Raw genomic sequence first — 20260 nt, forward strand, 5'->3', positions numbered from 1 at the left:
ACTATATAACGTATAACGTTATATACTTATACTATATAACGTATGACGTTATATACTATTACTATATAACGTATAACGTTATATACTATTACTATATAACGCATAACGTTATACACTATTACTATATAACGTATAACGTTATATACTATTACTATATAACGTATAACGATATATATTATTACGAACTAACGTATAACGTTATATACTATTACTATATAACGTATAACGTTATATACTATTACTATATAACGTATAACGTTCTATACTGTTACTATATAACGCATAACGTTATATAATATTACTATATAACGCATAACGTTATACACTATTACTATATAACGTATAACGTTATATACTATTACTATATAACGTATAACGTTATATACCATTACTACATAACGTATAACGTTATATACTATTACTATATAACGTATAACGATATATACTATTACGTATTAACGTATAACGTTATATAGTATTACCATATCACGTATAACGTTGTACATTATTACGTACTAACTTATAACGTTATATGCTATTACTATATAACGTATAACGTTATATACTATTACTATATAACGCATAACGTTATATACTATTACTATATAACGCATAACGTTATATACTATTACTATATAACGCATAACGTTATATAATATTATATAACGTTATATAATATATAATATTACTATATAACGTATAACGTTATATACTATTACTATATAACGTATAACGTTATATACTATTACTATATAACGTATAACGTTATATACTATTACTATAGAACGCATAACGTTATATAATATTACTGTATAACGTATAACGTTATATACTATTACTTCATAACGTATAACGTTATATACTATTACTATATAACGTATAACGTTATATACTATTACTATATAACGTATAACGATATATACTATTCCGTACTATCGTATAACGTTATATACTATTACTATACAACGCATAACGTTATATACTATTACTATATAACGCATAACGTTATATACTATTACTATATAACGTATAACGTTATATACTTATACTATATAACGTATGACGTTATATACTATTACTATATAACGTATAACGTTATATACTATTACTATATAACGCATAACGTTATACACTATTACTATATAACGTATAACGTTATATACTATTACTATATAACGTATAACGATATATATTATTACGAACTAACGTATAACGTTATATACTATTACTATATAACGTATAACGTTATATACTATTACTATATAACGTATAACGTTCTATACTGTTACTATATAACGCATAACGTTATATAATATTACTATATAACGCATAACGTTATACACTATTACTATATAACGTATAACGTTATATACTATTACTATATAACGTATAACGTTATATACTATTACTACATAACGTATAACGTTATATACTATTACTATATAACGTATAACGATATATACTATTACGTATTAACGTATAACGTTATATAGTATTACCATATCACGTATAACGTTGTACATTATTACGTACTAACGTATAACGTTATATGCTATTACTATATAACGTATAACGTTATATACTATTACTATATAACGCATAACGTTATATACTATTACTATATAACGCATAACGTTATATACTATTACTATATAACGCATAACGTTATATAATATTACTATATAACGTATAACGTTATATACTATTACTATATAACGTATAACGTTATATACTATTACTATATAACGTATAACGTTATATACTATTACTATATAACGTATAACGATATATACTATTACGTATTAACGTATAACGTTATATAGTATTACCATATAACGTATAACGTTATATACTATTACTATATGACGTATATCGCTATATACTATTACTATATAACGTATAACGATATATACTATTACGTATTAACGTATAACGTTATATACTATTACTATATAACGCATAACGTTATATAATATTACTATATAACGTATAACGTTATATACTATTACTATATAACGTATAACGTTATATACTATTACTATATAACGCATAACGTTATACACTATTACTATATAACGTATAACGTTATATACTATTACTATATAACGTATAACGTTATATAGTATTACTATATAACGCATAACGTTATATACTATTACTATATAACGTATAACCATATATACTATTACTATATAACGTATAACGTTATATACTATTACTATATAACGTATAACGTTATATACTATTACTACATAACGTATAACGTTATATACTATTACTATATAACGTATAACGATATATACTATTACGTATTAACGTATAACGTTATATAGTATTACCATATCACGTATAACGTTGTACATTATTACGTACTAACGTATAACGTTATATGCTATTACTATATAACGTATAACGTTATATACTATTACTATATAACGCATAACGTTATATACTATTACTATATAACGCATAACGTTATATACTATTACTATATAACGCATAACGTTATATAATATTACTATATAACGTATAACGTTATATACTATTACTATATAACGTATAACGTTATATACTATTACTATATAACGTATAACGTTATATACTATTACTATATAACGTATAACGATATATACTATTACGTATTAACGTATAACGTTATATAGTATTACCATATAACGTATAACGTTATATACTATTACTATATGACGTATATCGCTATATACTATTACTATATAACGTATAACGATATATACTATTACGTATTAACGTATAACGTTATATACTATTACTATATAACGCATAACGTTATATAATATTACTATATAACGTATAACGTTATATACTATTACTATATAACGTATAACGTTATATACTATTACTATATAACGCATAACGTTATACACTATTACTATATAACGTATAACGTTATATACTATTACTATATAACGTATAACGTTATATAGTATTACTATATAACGCATAACGTTATATACTATTACTATATAACGTATAACCATATATACTATTACTATATAACGTATAACGTTATATACTATTACTATATAACGTATAACGTTATATACTTATACTATATAACGTATAACGTTATATACTATTACTATATAACGTATAACGTTATATACTATTACTATATAACGTATAACGTTATATACTATTACTATATAACGTATAACGATATATATTATTACGAACTAACGTATAACGTTATATACTATTACTATATAACGTATAACGTTATATACTATTACTATATAACGTATAACGTTCTATACTGTTACTATATAACGCATAACGTTATATAATATTACTATATAACGTATAACGTTATATACTATTACTATATAACGTATAACGTTATATACTATTACTATATAACGTATAACGTTATATACTATTACTATATAACGTATAACGATATATACTATTCCGTACTATCGTATAACGTTATATACTATTACTATATAACGCATAACGTTATATACTATTACTATATAACGTATAACGTTATATACTATTACTATATAACGCATAACGTTATATAATATTACTATATAACGTATAACGTTATATACTATTACTATATAACGTATAACGTTATATACTATTACTATATAACGTATAACGTTATATACTATTACTATATAACGTATAACGATATATACTATTACGTATTAACGTATAACGTTATATACTATTACATATTAACGTATAACGTCATATACTATTACTATATAACGTATAACGTTATATACTATTACTATATAACGTATAACGTTATATACTATTACTATATAACGTATAACGATATATACTATTCCGTACTATCGTATAACGTTATATACTATTACTATACAACGCATAACGTTATATACTATTACTATATAACGCATAACGTTATATACTATTACTATATAACGTATAACGTTATATACTTATACTATATAACGTATGACGTTATATACTATTACTATATAACGTATAACGTTATATACTATTACTATATAACGCATAACGTTATACACTATTACTATATAACGTATAACGTTATATACTATTACTATATAACGTATAACGATATATATTATTACGAACTAACGTATAACGTTATATACTATTACTATATAACGTATAACGTTATATACGATTACTATATAACGTATAACGTTCTATACTGTTACTATATAACGCATAACGTTATATAATATTACTATATAACGCATAACGTTATACACTATTACTATATAACGTATAACGTTATATACTATTACTATATAACGTATAACGTTATATACTATTACTACATAACGTATAACGTTATATACTATTACTATATAACGTATAACGATATATACTATTACGTATTAACGTATAACGTTATATAGTATTACCATATCACGTATAACGTTGTACATTATTACGTACTAACTTATAACGTTATATGCTATTACTATATAACGTATAACGTTATATACTATTACTATATAACGCATAACGTTATATACTATTACTATATAACGCATAACGTTATATACTATTACTATATAACGCATAACGTTATATAATATTATATAACGTTATATAATATATAATATTACTATATAACGTATAACGTTATATACTATTACTATATAACGTATAACGTTATATACTATTACTATATAACGTATAACGTTATATACTATTACTATAGAACGCATAACGTTATATAATATTACTGTATAACGTATAACGTTATATACTATTACTTCATAACGTATAACGTTATATACTATTACTATATAACGTATAACGTTATATACTATTACTATATAACGTATAACGATATATACTATTCCGTACTATCGTATAACGTTATATACTATTACTATACAACGCATAACGTTATATACTATTACTATATAACGCATAACGTTATATACTATTACTATATAACGTATAACGTTATATACTTATACTATATAACGTATGACGTTATATACTATTACTATATAACGTATAACGTTATATACTATTACTATATAACGCATAACGTTATACACTATTACTATATAACGTATAACGTTATATACTATTACTATATAACGTATAACGATATATATTATTACGAACTAACGTATAACGTTATATACTATTACTATATAACGTATAACGTTATATACTATTACTATATAACGTATAACGTTCTATACTGTTACTATATAACGCATAACGTTATATAATATTACTATATAACGCATAACGTTATACACTATTACTATATAACGTATAACGTTATATACTATTACTATATAACGTATAACGTTATATACTATTACTACATAACGTATAACGTTATATACTATTACTATATAACGTATAACGATATATACTATTACGTATTAACGTATAACGTTATATAGTATTACCATATCACGTATAACGTTGTACATTATTACGTACTAACGTATAACGTTATATGCTATTACTATATAACGTATAACGTTATATACTATTACTATATAACGCATAACGTTATATACTATTACTATATAACGCATAACGTTATATACTATTACTATATAACGCATAACGTTATATAATATTACTATATAACGTATAACGTTATATACTATTACTATATAACGTATAACGTTATATACTATTACTATATAACGTATAACGATATATACTATTCCGTACTATCGTATAACGTTATATACTATTACTATATAACGTATAACGATATATACTATTACGTATTAACGTATAACGTTACATAATATTACGTATTAACGTATAACGTCATATACTATTACTATATAACGTATAACGTTATATACTATTACTATATAACGTATAACGTTATATACTATTACTATATAACGTATAACGTTATATACTATTACTATATAACGTATAACGTTATATACTATTACTATATAACGTATAACGATATATACTATTCCGTACTATCGTATAACGTTATATACTATTACTATATAACGTATAACGATATATACTATTACGTATTAACGTATAACGTTACATAATATTACGTATTAACGTATAACGTTATATACTATTACTATATAACGCATAACGTTATATACTATTACTATGTAACGTATAACGTTATATACTATTACGATATAACGTATAACGTTATATACTATTACTATATAACGCATAACGTTATATACTATTACTATATAACGTATAACGATATATACTATTACGTATTAACGTATAACGTTATATACTATTACTATATAACGTATAACGATATATACTATTCCGTACTATCGTATAACGTTATATACTATTACTATATAACGCATAACGTTATATACTATTACTATATAACGTATAACGTTATATACTTATACTATATAACGTTATGACGTTATATACTATTACTATATAACGTATAACGTTATATACTATTACTATATAACGCATAACGTTATACACTATTACTATATAACGTATAACGTTATATACTATTACTATATAACGTATAACGATATATATTATTACGAACTAACGTATAACGTTATATACTATTACTATATAACGTATAACGTTATATACTATTACTATATAACGTATAACGTTCTATACTGTTACTATATAACGCATAACGTTATATAATATTACTATATAACGCATAACGTTATACACTATTACTATATAACGTATAACGTTATATACTATTACTATATAACGTATAACGTTATATACCATTACTACATAACGTATAACGTTATATACTATTACTATATAACGTATAACGATATATACTATTACGTATTAACGTATAACGTTATATAGTATTACCATATCACGTATAACGTTGTACATTATTACGTACTAACTTATAACGTTATATGCTATTACTATATAACGTATAACGTTATATACTATTACTATATAACGCATAACGTTATATACTATTACTATATAACGCATAACGTTATATACTATTACTATATAACGCATAACGTTATATAATATTATATAACGTTATATAATATATAATATTACTATATAACGTATAACGTTATATACTATTACTATATAACGTATAACGTTATATACTATTACTATATAACGTATAACGTTATATACTATTACTATAGAACGCATAACGTTATATAATATTACTGTATAACGTATAACGTTATATACTATTACTTCATAACGTATAACGTTATATACTATTACTATATAACGTATAACGTTATATACTATTACTATATAACGTATAACGATATATACTATTCCGTACTATCGTATAACGTTATATACTATTACTATACAACGCATAACGTTATATACTATTACTATATAACGCATAACGTTATATACTATTACTATATAACGTATAACGTTATATACTTATACTATATAACGTATGACGTTATATACTATTACTATATAACGTATAACGTTATATACTATTACTATATAACGCATAACGTTATACACTATTACTATATAACGTATAACGTTATATACTATTACTATATAACGTATAACGATATATATTATTACGAACTAACGTATAACGTTATATACTATTACTATATAACGTATAACGTTATATACTATTACTATATAACGTATAACGTTCTATACTGTTACTATATAACGCATAACGTTATATAATATTACTATATAACGCATAACGTTATACACTATTACTATATAACGTATAACGTTATATACTATTACTATATAACGTATAACGTTATATACTATTACTACATAACGTATAACGTTATATACTATTACTATATAACGTATAACGATATATACTATTACGTATTAACGTATAACGTTATATAGTATTACCATATCACGTATAACGTTGTACATTATTACGTACTAACGTATAACGTTATATGCTATTACTATATAACGTATAACGTTATATACTATTACTATATAACGCATAACGTTATATACTATTACTATATAACGCATAACGTTATATACTATTACTATATAACGCATAACGTTATATAATATTACTATATAACGTATAACGTTATATACTATTACTATATAACGTATAACGTTATATACTATTACTATATAACGTATAACGTTATATACTATTACTATATAACGTATAACGATATATACTATTACGTATTAACGTATAACGTTATATAGTATTACCATATAACGTATAACGTTATATACTATTACTATATGACGTATATCGCTATATACTATTACTATATAACGTATAACGATATATACTATTACGTATTAACGTATAACGTTATATACTATTACTATATAACGCATAACGTTATATAATATTACTATATAACGTATAACGTTATATACTATTACTATATAACGTATAACGTTATATACTATTACTATATAACGCATAACGTTATACACTATTACTATATAACGTATAACGTTATATACTATTACTATATAACGTATAACGTTATATAGTATTACTATATAACGCATAACGTTATATACTATTACTATATAACGTATAACCATATATACTATTACTATATAACGTATAACGTTATATACTATTACTATATAACGTATAACGTTATATACTTATACTAGATAACGTATAACGTTATATACTATTACTATGTAACGTATAACGTTATATACTATTACTATATAACGTATAACGTTATATACTATTACTATATAACGTATAACGATATATATTATTACGAACTAACGTATAACGTTATATACTATTACTATATAACGTATAACGTTATATACTATTACTATATAACGTATAACGTTCTATACTGTTACTATATAACGCATAACGTTATATAATATTACTATATAACGTATAACGTTATATACTATTACTATATAACGTATAACGTTATATACTATTACTATATAACGTATAACGATATATACTATTCCGTACTATCGTATAACGTTATATACTATTACTATATAACGCATAACGTTATATACTATTACTATATAACGTATAACGTTATATACTATTACTATATAACGCATAACGTTATATAATATTACTATATAACGTATAACGTTATATACTATTACTATATAACGTATAACGTTATATACTATTACTATATAACGTATAACGTTATATACTATTACTATATAACGTATAACGATATATACTATTAAGTATTAACGTATAACGTTATATACTATTACATATTAACGTATAACGTCATATACTATTACTATATAACGTATAACGTTATATACTATTACTATATAACGTATAACGTTATATACTATTACTATATAACGTATAACGTTATATACTATTACTATATAACGTATAACGTTATATACTATTACTATATAACGTATAACGATATATACTATTCCGTACTATCGTATAACGTTATATACTATTACTATATAACGTATAACGATATATACTATTACGTATTAACGTATAACGTTACATAATATTACGTATTAACGTATAACGTTATATACTATTACTATATAACGTATAACGTTATATACTATTACTATGTAACGTATAACGTTATATACTATTACGATATAACGTATAACGTTATATACTATTACTATATAACGCATAACGTTATATACTATTACTATATAACGTATAACGATATATACTATTACGTATTAACGTATAACGTTATATACTATTACTATATAACGTATAACGTTATATACCATTACTATATAACGTATAACGTTGTATACTATTACTATATAACGTATAACGTTATATACTATTACCATATAACGTATAACGTTATATACTATTACGTAATAACGTATAACGTTATATAGTATTGCCATATCACGTATAACGTTGTATATTATTACGTACTAACGTATAACGTTATATACTATTACTATATAACGTATAACGATATATACTATTCCGTACTATCGTATAACGTTATATACTATTACTATATAACGCATAACGTTATATACTATTACTATATAACGTATAACGTTATATACTATTACTATATAACGCATAACGTTATATAATATTACTATATAACGTATAACGTTATATACTATTACTATATAACGTATAACGTTATATACTATTACTATATAACGAATAACGTTATATACTATTACTATAGAACGCATAACGTTATATAATATTACTGTATAACGTATAACGTTATATACTATTACTTCATAACGTATAACGTTATATACTATTACTATATAACGTATAACGTTATATACTATTACTATATAACGTATAACGATATATACTATTCCGTACTATCGTATAACGTTATATACTATTACTATACAACGCATAACGTTATATACTATTACTATATAACGCATAACGTTATATACTATTACTATATAACGTATAACGTTATATACTTATACTATATAACGTATGACGTTATATACTATTACTATATAACGTATAACGTTATATACTATTACTATATAACGCATAACGTTATACACTATTACTATATAACGTATAACGTTATATACTATTACTATATAACGTATAACGATATATATTATTACGAACTAACGTATAACGTTATATACTATTACTATATAACGTATAACGTTATATACTATTACTATATAACGTATAACGTTCTATACTGTTACTATATAACGCATAACGTTATATAATATTACTATATAACGCATAACGTTATACACTATTACTATATAACGTATAACGTTATATACTATTACTATATAACGTATAACGTTATATACCATTACTATATAACGTATAACGTTGTATACTATTACTATATAACGTATAACGTTATATACTATTACCATATAACGTATAACGTTATATACTATTACGTAATAACGTATAACGTTATATAGTATTGCCATATCACGTATAACGTTGTATATTATTACGTACTAACGTATAACGTTATATACTATTACTATATAACGTATAACGATATATACTATTCCGTACTATCGTATAACGTTATATACTATTACTATATAACGCATAACGTTATATACTATTACTATATAACGTATAACGTTATATACTATTACTATATAACGCATAACGTTATATAATATTACTATATAACGTATAACGTTATATACTATTACCATATAACGCATAACGTTATATACTATTACTATATAACGTATAACGTTATATACTATTACTATATAACGTATAACGTTATATAATATTACTATATAACGTATAACGTTATATACTATTACTATATAACGTATAACGTTATATACTATTACTATAGAACGCATAACGTTATATAATATTACTATATAACGTATAACGTTATATACTATTACTTCATAACGTATAACGTTATATACTATTACTATATAACGTATAACGTTATATACTATTACTATATAACGTATAACGATATATACTATTCCGTAGTATCGTATAACGTTATATACTATTACTATATAACGTATAACGTTATATACTATGACTATATAACGCATAACGTTATATAATATTATATAACGTTATATAATATATAATATTACTATATAACGTATAACGTTATATACTATTACTATATAACGTATAACGTTATATACTATTACTATATAACGAATAACGTTATATACTATTACTATAGAACGCATAACGTTATATAATATTACTGTATAACGTATAACGTTATATACTATTACTTCATAACGTATAACGTTATATACTATTACTATATAACGTATAACGTTATATACTATTACTATATAACGTATAACGATATATACTATTCCGTACTATCGTATAACGTTATATACTATTACTATACAACGCATAACGTTATATACTATTACTATATAACGCATAACGTTATATACTATTACTATATAACGTATAACGTTATATACTTATGCTATATAACGTATGACGTTATATACTATTACTATATAACGTATAACGTTATATACTATTACTATATAACGCATAACGTTATACACTATTACTATATAACGTATAACGTTATATACTATTACTATATAACGTATAACGATATATATTATTACGAACTAACGTATAACGTTATATACTATTACTATATAACGTATAACGTTATATACTATTACTATATAACGTATAACGTTCTATACTGTTACTATATAACGCATAACGTTATATAATATTACTATATAACGCATAACGTTATACACTATTACTATATAACGTATAACGTTATATACTATTACTATATAACGTATAACGTTATATACCATTACTACATAACGTATAACGTTATATACTATTACTATATAACGTATAACGATATATACTATTACGTATTAACGTATAACGTTATATAGTATTACCATATCACGTATAACGTTGTACATTATTACGTACTAACTTATAACGTTATATGCTATTACTATATAACGTATAACGTTATATACTATTACTATATAACGCATAACGTTATATACTATTACTATATAACGCATAACGTTATATACTATTACTATATAACGCATAACGTTATATAATATTATATAACGTTATATAATATATAATATTACTATATAACGTATAACGTTATATACTATTACTATATAACGTATAACGTTATATACTATTACTATATAACGTATAACGTTATATACTATTACTATAGAACGCATAACGTTATATAATATTACTGTATAACGTATAACGTTATATACTATTACTTCATAACGTATAACGTTATATACTATTACTATATAACGTATAACGTTATATACTATTACTATATAACGTATAACGATATATACTATTCCGTACTATCGTATAACGTTATATACTATTACTATACAACGCATAACGTTATATACTATTACTATATAACGCATAACGTTATATACTATTACTATATAACGTATAACGTTATATACTTATACTATATAACGTATGACGTTATATACTATTACTATATAACGTATAACGTTATATACTATTACTATATAACGCATAACGTTATACACTATTACTATATAACGTATAACGTTATATACTATTACTATATAACGTATAACGATATATATTATTACGAACTAACGTATAACGTTATATACTATTACTATATAACGTATAACGTTATATACTATTACTATATAACGTATAACGTTCTATACTGTTACTATATAACGCATAACGTTATATAATATTACTATATAACGCATAACGTTATACACTATTACTATATAACGTATAACGTTATATACTATTACTATATAACGTATAACGTTATATACTATTACTACATAACGTATAACGTTATATACTATTACTATATAACGTATAACGATATATACTATTACGTATTAACGTATAACGTTATATAGTATTACCATATCACGTATAACGTTGTACATTATTACGTACTAACGTATAACGTTATATGCTATTACTATATAACGTATAACGTTATATACTATTACTATATAACGCATAACGTTATATACTATTACTATATAACGCATAACGTTATATACTATTACTATATAACGCATAACGTTATATAATATTACTATATAACGTATAACTTTATATACTATTACTATATAACGTATAACGTTATATACTATTACTATATAACGTATAACGATATATACTATTCCGTACTATCGTATAACGTTATATACTATTACTATATAACGTATAACGATATATACTATTACGTATTAACGTATAACGTTACATAATATTACGTATTAACGTATAACGTCATATACTATTACTATATAACGTATAACGTTATATACTATTACTATATAACGTATAACGTTATATACTATTACTATATAACGTATAACGTTATATACTATTACTATATAACGTATAACGTTATATACTATTACTATATAACGTATAACGATATATACTATTCCGTACTATCGTATAACGTTATATACTATTACTATATAACGTATAACGATATATACTATTACGTATTAACGTATAACGTTACATAATATTACGTATTAACGTATAACGTTATATACTATTACTATATAACGTATAACGTTATATACTATTACTATGTAACGTATAACGTTATATACTATTACGATATAACGTATAACGTTATATACTATTACTATATAACGCATAACGTTATATACTATTACTATATAACGTATAACGATATATACTATTACGTATTAACGTATAACGTTATATACTATTACTATATAACGTATAACGATATATACTATTCCGTATTATCGTATAACGTTATATACTATTACTATACAACGCATAACGTTATATACTATTACTATATAACGCATAACGTTATATACTATTACTATATAACGTATAACGTTATATACCATTACTATATAACGTATAACGTTGTATACTATTACTATATAACGTATAACGTTATATACTATTACCATATAACGTATAACGTTATATACTATTACGTAATAACGTATAACGTTATATAGTATTGCCATATCACGTATAACGTTGTATATTATTACGTACTAACGTATAACGTTATATACTATTACTATATAACGTATAACGATATATACTATTCCGTACTATCGTATAACGTTATATACTATTACTATATAACGAATAACGTTATATACTATTACTATATAACGTATAACGTTATATACTATTACTATATAACGCATAACGTTATATAATATTACTATATAACGTATAACGTTATATACTATTACTATATAACGTATAACGTTATATACTATTACTATATAACGAATAACGTTATATACTATTACTATAGAACGCATAACGTTATATAATATTACTGTATAACGTATAACGTTATATACTATTCCGTACTATCGTATAACGTTATATACTATTACTATACAACGCATAACGTTATATACTATTACTATATAACGCATAACGTTATATACTATTACTATATAACGTATAACGTTATATACTTATACTATATAACGTATGACGTTATATACTATTACTATATAACGTATAACGTTATATACTATTACTATATAACGCATAACGTTATACACTATTACTATATAACGTATAACGTTATATACTATTACTATATAACGTATAACGATATATATTATTACGAACTAACGTATAACGTTATATACTATTACTATATAACGTATAACGTTATATACGATTACTATATAACGTATAACGTTCTATACTGTTACTATATAACGCATAACGTTATATAATATTACTATATAACGCATAACGTTATACACTATTACTATATAACGTATAACGTTATATACTATTACTATATAACGTATAACGTTATATACCATTACTACATAACGTATAACGTTATATACTATTACTATATAACGTATAACGATATATACTATTACGTATTAACGTATAACGTTATATAGTATTACCATATCACGTATAACGTTGTACATTATTACGTACTAACTTATAACGTTATATGCTATTACTATATAACGTATAACGTTATATACTATTACTATATAACGCATAACGTTATATACTATTACTATATAACGCATAACGTTATATACTATTACTATATAACGCATAACGTTATATAATATTATATAACGTTATATAATATATAATATTACTATATAACGTATAACGTTATATACTATTACTATATAACGTATAACGTTATATACTATTACTATATAACGTATAACGTTATATACTATTACTATAGAACGCATAACGTTATATAATATTACTGTATAACGTATAACGTTATATACTATTACTTCATAACGTATAACGTTATATACTATTACTATATAACGTATAACGTTATATACTATTACTATATAACGTATAACGATATATACTATTCCGTACTATCGTATAACGTTATATACTATTACTATACAACGCATAACGTTATATACTATTACTATATAACGCATAACGTTATATACTATTACTATATAACGTATAACGTTATATACTTATACTATATAACGTATGACGTTATATACTATTACTATATAACGTATAACGTTATATACTATTACTATATAACGCATAACGTTATACACTATTACTATATAACGTATAACGTTATATACTATTACTATATAACGTATAACGATATATATTATTACGAACTAACGTATAACGTTATATACTATTACTATATAACGTATAACGTTATATACTATTACTATATAACGTATAACGTTCTATACTGTTACTATATAACGCATAACGTTATATAATATTACTATATAACGCATAACGTTATACACTATTACTATATAACGTATAACGTTATATACGATTACTATATAACGTATAACGTTATATACTATTACTACATAACGTATAACGTTATATACTATTACTATATAACGTATAACGATATATACTATTACGTATTAACGTATAACGTTATATAGTATTACCATATCACGTATAACGTTGTACATTATTACGTACTAACGTATAACGTTATATGCTATTACTATATAACGTATAACGTTATATACTATTACTATATAACGCATAACGTTATATACTATTACTATATAACGCATAACGTTATATACTATTACTATATAACGCATAACGTTATATAATATTACTATATAACGTATAACGTTATATACTATTACTATATAACGTATAACGTTATATACTATTACTATATAACGTATAACGATATATACTATTCCGTACTATCGTATAACGTTATATACTATTACTATATAACGTATAACGATATATACTATTACGTATTAACGTATAACGTTACATAATATTACGTATTAACGTATAACGTCATATACTATTACTATATAACGTATAACGTTATATACTATTACTATATAACGTATAACGTTATATACTATTACTATATAACGTATAACGTTATATACTATTACTATATAACGTATAACGTTATATACTATTACTATATAACGTATAACGATATATACTATTCCGTACTATCGTATAACGTTATATACTATTACTATATAACGTATAACGATATATACTATTACGTATTAACGTATAACGTTACATAATATTACGTATTAACGTATAACGTTATATACTATTACTATATAACGTATAACGTTATATACTATTACTATGTAACGTATAACGTTATATACTATTACGATATAACGTATAACGTTATATACTATTACTATATAACGCATAACGTTATATACTATTACTATATAACGTATAACGATATATACTATTACGTATTAACGTATAACGTTATATACTATTACTATATAACGTATAACGATATATACTATTCCGTACTATCGTATAACGTTATATACTATTACTATATAACGCATAACGTTATATACTATTACTATATAACGTTATACGTTATATAGTAATAGTATATAACGTATGACGTTATATACTATTACTATATAACGTATAACGTTATATACTATTACTATATAACGCATAACGTTATACACTATTACTATATAACGTATAACGTTATATACTATTACTATATAACGTATAACGATATATATTATTACGAACTAACGTATAACGTTATATACTATTACTATATAACGTATAACGTTATATACTATTACTATATAACGTATAACGTTCTATACTGTTACTATATAACGCATAACGTTATATAATATTACTATATAACGCATAACGTTATACACTATTACTATATAACGTATAACGTTATATACTATTACTATATAACGTATAACGTTATATACCATTACTACATAACGTATAACGTTATATACTATTACTATATAACGTATAACGATATATACTATTACGTATTAACGTATAACGTTATATAGTATTACCATATCACGTATAACGTTGTACATTATTACGTACTAACTTATAACGTTATATGCTATTACTATATAACGTATAACGTTATATACTATTACTATATAACGCATAACGTTATATACTATTACTATATAACGCATAACGTTATATACTATTACTATATAACGCATAACGTTATATAATATTATATAACGTTATATAATATATAATATTACTATATAACGTATAACGTTATATACTATTACTATATAACGTATAACGTTATATACTATTACTATATAACGTATAACGTTATATACTATTACTATAGAACGCATAACGTTATATAATATTACTGTATAACGTATAACGTTATATACTATTACTTCATAACGTATAACGTTATATACTATTACTATATAACGTATAACGTTATATACTATTACTATATAACGTATAACGATATATACTATTCCGTACTATCGTATAACGTTATATACTATTACTATACAACGCATAACGTTATATACTATTACTATATAACGCATAACGTTATATACTATTACTATATAACGTATAACGTTATATACTTATACTATATAACGTATGACGTTATATACTATTACTATATAACGTATAACGTTATATACTATTACTATATAACGCATAACGTTATACACTATTACTATATAACGTATAACGTTATATACTATTACTATATAACGTATAACGATATATATTATTACGAACTAACGTATAACGTTATATACTATTACTATATAACGTATAACGTTATATACTATTACTATATAACGTATAACGTTCTATACTGTTACTATATAACGCATAACGTTATATAATATTACTATATAACGCATAACGTTATACACTATTACTATATAACGTATAACGTTATATACTATTACTATATAACGTATAACGTTATATACTATTACTACATAACGTATAACGTTATATACTATTACTATATAACGTATAACGATATATACTATTACGTATTAACGTATAACGTTATATAGTATTACCATATCACGTATAACGTTGTACATTATTACGTACTAACGTATAACGTTATATGCTATTACTATATAACGTATAACGTTATATACTATTACTATATAACGCATAACGTTATATACTATTACTATATAACGCATAACGTTATATACTATTACTATATAACGCATAACGTTATATAATATTACTATATAACGTATAACGTTATATACTATTACTATATAACGTATAACGTTATATACTATTACTATATAACGTATAACGTTATATACTATTACTATATAACGTATAACGATATATACTATTACGTATTAACGTATAACGTTATATAGTATTACTATATAACGTATAACGTTATATACTATTACTATATGACGTATATCGCTATATACTATTACTATATAACGTATAACGATATATACTATTACGTATTAACGTATAACGTTATATACTATTACTATATAACGCATAACGTTATATAATATTACTATATAACGTATAACGTTATATACTATTACTATATAACGTATAACGTTATATACTATTACTATATAACGCATAACGTTATACACTATTACTATATAACGTATAACGTTATATACTATTACTATATAACGTATAACGTTATATAGTATTACTATATAACGCATAACGTTATATACTATTACTATATAACGTATAACCATATATACTATTACTATATAACGTATAACGTTATATACTATTACTATATAACGTATAACGTTATATACTTATACTATATAACGTATAACGTTATATACTATTACTATATAACGTATAACGTTATATACTATTACTATATAACGTATAACGTTATATACTATTACTATATAACGTATAACGATATATATTATTACGAACTAACGTATAACGTTATATACTATTACTATATAACGTATAACGTTATATACTATTACTATATAACGTATAACGTTCTATACTGTTACTATATAACGCATAACGTTATATAATATTACTATATAACGTATAACGTTATATACTATTACTATATAACGTATAACGTTATATACTATTACTATATAACGTATAACGTTATATACTATTACTATATAACGTATAACGATATATACTATTCCGTACTATCGTATAACGTTATATACTATTACTATATAACGCATAACGTTATATACTATTACTATATAACGTATAACGTTATATACTATTACTATATAACGCATAACGTTATATAATATTACTATATAACGTATAACGTTATATACTATTACTATATAACGTATAACGTTATATACTATTACTATATAACGTATAACGATATATACTATTAAGTATTAACGTATAACGTTATATACTATTACATATTAACGTATAACGTCATATACTATTACTATATAACGTATAACGTTATATACTATT

This window comes from Bombus terrestris, chromosome 13 (genome assembly GCF_910591885.1).
Source record: "Bombus terrestris chromosome 13, iyBomTerr1.2, whole genome shotgun sequence".
In the NCBI taxonomy this organism is placed as follows: domain Eukaryota; kingdom Metazoa; phylum Arthropoda; class Insecta; order Hymenoptera; family Apidae; genus Bombus; species Bombus terrestris.